The sequence below is a fragment of the Centruroides sculpturatus genome, unplaced genomic scaffold (assembly GCF_000671375.1).
Source record: "Centruroides sculpturatus isolate CEXI.00-Female unplaced genomic scaffold, Cexi_2.0 scaffold40, whole genome shotgun sequence".
In the NCBI taxonomy this organism is placed as follows: domain Eukaryota; kingdom Metazoa; phylum Arthropoda; class Arachnida; order Scorpiones; family Buthidae; genus Centruroides; species Centruroides sculpturatus.
The window spans coordinates 315,916-322,511 of record NW_019384602.1 but is presented as its reverse complement, the minus strand read 5'-3'; the positions used below and the strand labels follow the sequence as shown (position 1 = coordinate 322,511).

Here is a 6,596-nt window from a genome sequence, read left to right as displayed (position 1 = left end):
TCTATGTAAGGTCTTGTGCACAGATGCCAATCAATGCCTAAATTGAATTCTGTCTTTATATGTTACACATGGATCTGTTCTTAGTCACACAGTTCACATGCTCTTCTGTGATTGCTTCTGGCCTCATCTTTGAGAGTTACCATTTCATGTTGAAACTCACTAGAAGGAAGTGAGTCCAAGAATGTATCTTGCAAATCTTAACAGAAGTTCAGTTTAAAATTATTTTAAACTGAATTTGTAATTTGTTCAAAAAATTGTATTTGATTTTAATTTATTTGTTTAGTTCTGTGTTCTATGTATTTTACCTGAAGATGTCTGTTACAGACAGAAATATTAGTAAAAGTACTATTTTGATTACTACCTCCTTTAACTGGATATCTTCAAAATAAATACATATAAAAAACCAAACTACTGGATTTTTGGTTTTTGATTGTATTTACTTTGTACCATTTCAAAGTAATTTGTGCTAGTTTTAGATTTTTGTTTTCATTTACATATGCCTCGTGCCTCTGCAGCAACCATTGAAGGTGTGACACTTATTGATAAGCAGTTTAGAAGGTATGATACCTTCTCAAACATTAAAACATTGTTTTTTTTTACACTTGATTGTAGATGTAATTATAAAATAAATGAAATAAATAACAAAATACTGAGAGAGGACTTCCTAAACTTTGTATAGATAAAAGTGTCTATCAAATAATTATATTATAAATAACATATATATATATGTAATTTATTTTTTGTTTAGTGTGAGAAAAATAATTCATACTAAAATGATTCGTTTCACATGAATATGAATTTCAATTTTAATATGAAGGATTTTTTTCATAATGCAGATAAATGATAAGAGATAATGGAAACAAATTATAGGGCTGAAAACAATTTGAAAAAGTTGTAGACCTATAAATGTCCACTGTCATCTGTCTCTCTCCATTTGTTTTTTCCTTAATCTCGAGAACAGAGTTAGATAGATGAAAGACGAGACCAGATACGGAAACGTTAGGAGCAGGAGGCCTTGATTAATTATATACGAACTTCCGATGCAAACCAGCAGTTTGAGAGTTCTGTGTCAACATGATCATGGTTAAGATTGTTAGAGTGACTACTTTGGAGCACAGAAAGATCACTGTGGTAGGTATCCTAATGATGATGTCTGTGTGTTTTATGTTAGATCCAGATCAGTATTGTATAGGTGAGGAATAGGTTATTTCAATAGGTAACCCTTGGCATGTGTGTCAAATTTAGCATGCCAATGATTTTTTCTGGCACAACTCAAATCTCACTGTAAAAAATAAATATTTAACATCTTTGCTGAGTTGTATATTTTAACTTAATAGAATGCAATTTTATTGAGTAGAGCAATACCAAATAAAAATGCAATAAAGAAACAAACCCTATCAACTGTTTTAGTAATAATAAATAATAAGAAAATGAAACAAACATTTTATTTCTAAGATGTCTATCTCTGCAATATACTGACTTACAGTAACTAACATTGCATTGCATTGATTATTCATACTAACTTATAAGAAGGATTTTCAATTTAGTGGAAAAATCTCTAAATCTAGCTTTCCTATTAAATTGTTTAGCTGTCACACTAAATAGTAATATTCTTTCAAAAATTTTTGGTTTGTATATGAGAAAATTTTGCATCATAGATTTGGGAACTTAAACTTACTTACACACACACTTAAAAAGGTTGTTATATTCTTGTATAGGTTTGGTGGTGTATTATTATTCTGTATAGAAGCTGCAGCTTTACATAATTGCAATGTTTATTGTTTTTTGTAGAAAAATGTTTCACAATATCTATTTGTTTGTGATGAAAATGTACTATATCTGTAAGGTCTCAATTTTTCACTTTATGAGGAAGAGTCGGCCTTACTTAGGATGACGACTGTTATATTATGTTAATGTTTGTGTTTTTCCTTAGCATTGTTCTAGTTCTGTGTATGTACTGTATAACTTCAAATGAGTCTGTACTGTATAACTTCAAATGTGTGTTTTGCATTCAGTTGTGTTGTTAGTATTGAGTTTGACCTGTTGTTGTATTTTTTGTTAGTCTTTGTTTTATTTGTGCATGTTCTGTGAGTCTGTCCTGTTAGAATCCTAAATATTTATAGACTTCACCTTCATCCAAGGATTCAATGATGTCTCCATTTCTGAGTAAGAAATCACCTTTCTTTAGGATTCCTTTTCTTTATTATTATGTGAAGTACAGTATTCTGCATTTGTCTAGGTCAAATTCCATTTGAATGTCACTAGTGTGCGTGTAATATCTAATAGGTGATTTAGCTGTGCTTGTGCAGATGCATAGCACTTTATGTTATAAGTACTGTACATGTAAATGAGGTGAGATAATGTGTGTTGTACTGTTTTATTGTTTGATGTTTTGTATGTAGTATTGTTTAACCTATTGAACAATGGGTTTAATGCCAGACAGAACCAAAATGAACTTAAGAATTCTGGAAAATACTGACTTTATGTGTATTTGCTTTGTTTTAATGCATGTGTTGTGAAGTTTGATCTGTAGTGTTGTTCTCCAGTATTGCATTGTTTTTTTAGAAATGCAATAAGTGTTGAATGTATTTTGTGTAAGCCTAATGTGTTTATTAGTAACCATGAATATGGGATGCAGTCAAATGCTTTCCTGTAACCTAAGTAGGTTTGTGTGCTTGTAGAAGAACTGAGTCTATGAATAATTGTTCTTTGCATTTGCATATAGTTCTTACAACAATCTTTTTGTAGAAAATTATTATCATTATTAAATATACATCATTATTATTATTTTCTGTTTTGAGTTAAAAATATAGTAAATAATGCATTATTAGGAGAACAATTTATACAAAAATTCCTGAATGCTCTCTTTTTATGGGCTATAAAAAAATACAGTTTTTAGAATATTATGATTTAAGATGAAATATACAGATGTTACTTTCTATATTTCTATAAAGAAAAAGTTTGTTAGAATTGATAGATCTTAAAACTGAAAATTTGCCTCATTTAAAGAATTCTATTTGGAAGTTAATCAAAAGAATTTTTCATTGATCTGACAACATTGAATGTAGATTTGAGTGATGAAATAATTATATTTATTATTTTCTGATTAAAATAAACTTTTTCTATATTAAATTTTAGATTTCTAAATGGGATAGATTATCTATCACAGAAATAACTACTAGATTTTAGTTTAGCTGAAAATTTTTCATATAGTATTTCTATACTCATTTTATATAATGTTTTGTAATATAGAAATTGTAGAATTTTTTCAATGCTAACATATATATTTTTATTATTATTTGTTGTAATAATAATTTTCACATATAATGTTTTGTAAATCATAAAAATTCCATACATTTTATAATTTGGCTTTCATTTAATGCAATGAAATTAGCAACTTATTAACAATTAAACTATTAAAACTATCAAAACTATTAAATATGTATATATATATGTATATATATACACATACATATAATAGTTATGTTTTATGTATTAGTAAACTCGCATGTGGCTCCATCTGGCAATCTATAAAATAGGAACCATGTCTATTAATAGCTGTGTTATAACTTGTAATTAAATCAATATCTGTATTTTACTTTTAATAATTAAAATGTATAAACAATGATAAATAATATATGTTTAATTATTTTGTATTACGGATTATAGGATATAATAGTTATTATCTTATCAATTTGTAATTTAAATGAATGAAGAAGAAAAATTTATTTCAAGATCATAATTTTAAATTATCTTCATTGTTAATTTTGTTTAATGAATATATGAATTTGATGCTTTCTATAATTTTTATTACTTTTCAAATGATAGTAATTGTTATTATAATATAATCATTAACTGATTATAAATAATTAATGATACTGAAACTACTAAATACAACTTTGCTATTTCTAATCTTAGTAGGTGATGTGCTGATATGTATATGAACTAGAAAATGCTCTTCAAGTAATTATTTTTATTTATATTTTTATTATTTTATTAGTATTTTTCTTAAATAGAATGATTTTTTTTAATTAAAAGAGTTGTACTGTACAGAAAAAAGTGATTTTGAAAAATTAAATGAAATTTTATAAAGGAAATTCTCATAGATAACAAAGAAAAAAAATTCATTAAATTACAGGATTGCATTTTAAATATAATAAACATTCTACAAATTTATATGAAATTTTAATTATTTGAATAATTAAATATTTAGTTTTTATGATATATTATAATTATCTTAATTAAATACATTTTTAATAATACTTTAGTGTGCCTTATTTTTTATTTACAGTCATCAGAAATAAAATTTAAAAACCAATTTTGAATATTTAATTTTTAATTTCATATTAAAACTCACTATACTTTAACAATTTTAAACTGATAGCTGTCTAAAAAAAAAATAAGAATAGTTTAATAATCTTAACAAAAGAAAAATTAGTAATGATGTAAATTAAAGAAGTAATTTTAATAAAATAATTATTAAAAAGTTTAGAAAGGAATTATTGTATTAATTCAAGGAATTGTTATTAATGTAATTAAATTTTTGAACTTTTGATTATGCTTTCATTTTTTTTTATTAATGTATTAAGGAAAATATATTTTTATAAAAGACTTAATCTTTAAAATAAATAAATCTATGACATTCATAAGAGGGACTGATTAAAATGTTTTGGATAGAAAACTCTTTTTCTTATTATTGTGATATTACAGTAATATACGTTGAATATAATTAATTGACTAGATTTAATTGCTTTTAGTATTTATTGTAATTTTGTATTTATTCTTTTGTTGCATTATCAAATATTAATAATAATGTGTAGTGGTAGGTTTACATCTCTTTCTCTTGTGTCTTATCATATCATTCTGGGTTAAGAATTTTTGATATAACTGACCTCTACACTATATTGTTTACTGCTATAAAAAATTCTGTAAATATCTGCAGTCCTGCAATATTTTTTATACAATTAATCCATTTAATCCTAGGACAATTGTGCTTATTTTTTCCTTTGTTCTACTTTATATAATTTCATATTGGGTTGTCTATTCAGTTTCCTTCTTGTCATGTGACTGAACCATTTAATTATCTTATTCTGATATTGTTGAATATTGTGTTTAAGGTTTTATAAAGAGGCCTGTCAAATCTGATGGCTGCCAGGAACCATGCACTCAATGGTGGCCTCAAAGAAAAATCCTTATTAAACAAAAAAATATAATTTTTACTGAGAAATTCTTTTATGATTTTATGTTTAAATTGCTTGAGAATAAAGTTGAATATTTTAAATAAATTTTTTAAAATTAAAATTACTATGACAAATAATAGCAATGGTCATGAGATATAAACAAGCAATGCCACTTACTAAAAATAAATGAAAATATAAAAACTGTCTATTGGCATTAAAATGTATTTACCAGTAATGCCAATAGACAGTTTTTATATTTTCATTTATTTATAGAGATGGTCATTATCAATAAGAAATGAGACATCCATGCCATATGTTAAGCAATAAATCAGTAACTGAATAAATTTATTTTCAGGTATATTTATTGCTTTCCCATTTCAATAAACTTAAAACAGCAAATATGTATAATTAAAGGTAAAAATAACACAATTAGATGCCTAATAAGGCATCTGATTTAAGTTTGAAGTTTGAATTAGGTACCACTGTACATTGATAAACATATATCTAATAGTTATACAATTATCACTAAATGTAATAATTACATAGTTAGGGGTTTGCTGGCAACCTAAAATTTGAATTAGGAACATCTATTAAAACGTCTTTGTTGCATCCTGTTTAAAAGTCCTCCATTATTGAAATCATTGGAGAACTTTATTGAAACTCCATAATAAATTTAAAAATGCCAAAGAAGGAGCTAACAAAATGATTTATTCAACTTTTAACAAAGAAATACTAAGGTCAAGCAAAAGAAATTTTTTTGAATAGTCAAAATGAGAATTCTTCAATGCTATTGGCAAAGAATCTTCATTTTCTCAGTTGACTACAGTACTTCATTTCAATGCTTGTTTTTACTTATTTGCAACATGATAACAAATCTTGTTAGAAGAAATAATATATGTGAAGATACAATAGAATATTTAAGATATTTGTTGTTTTCAATTTAGTGGATGATATGAAATAGAATTATATTAACATTTTAAGAAATATTTACAAAAATGATGCAAATATTAACCATTTTGAAGATTTAATTAGCACAATATTTTTATCTTTGAAGGAAGACAAATATAAAAAAAGTATTGCAGTTAATGTTTATAAAAGTGCATTAATTCTGAACTTTACCTTTCTGAATGTAGAAGTTATATAAAAAGTTTTTCAAAAATTGTTGTGTTTAATTGGGCTGCAATTTGAAAAAATTGTAGACCTATAAATTTCCACTGTTGTTTGCCCATCTGTCTTTCCTTAATCTCAAGAATGGAGTTAGTTAGATGAAAGACGAGACCAGATATGGAAACCTTAGAGGCAGGAGGACCCGATTAACTATATACAAACTTCCAATACAAATTGAAAGTCATGTTATTTCAATTAAAAACTTTCATCTGAAAGCAGTTAATAGATGACTGGCATGACTATTGTTAA

General features: G+C 25.5%; 1 long non-coding RNA gene across 1 annotated transcript in view; it reads left to right on the top strand.

Annotated features, from left to right (window-relative positions):
- The first annotated feature begins 844 nt into the window (after nt 1-844).
- The window catches only part of LOC111625028, a 34,204-nt gene continuing 28,452 nt past the window's right edge, over nt 845-6,596 (top strand). Inside the window, exons 1-2 of the long non-coding RNA XR_002756675.1 lie at nt 845-1,131; nt 3,919-3,963. This is a non-coding gene — a long non-coding RNA (uncharacterized LOC111625028). The remainder of the gene's footprint in view (nt 1,132-3,918; nt 3,964-6,596) is intronic.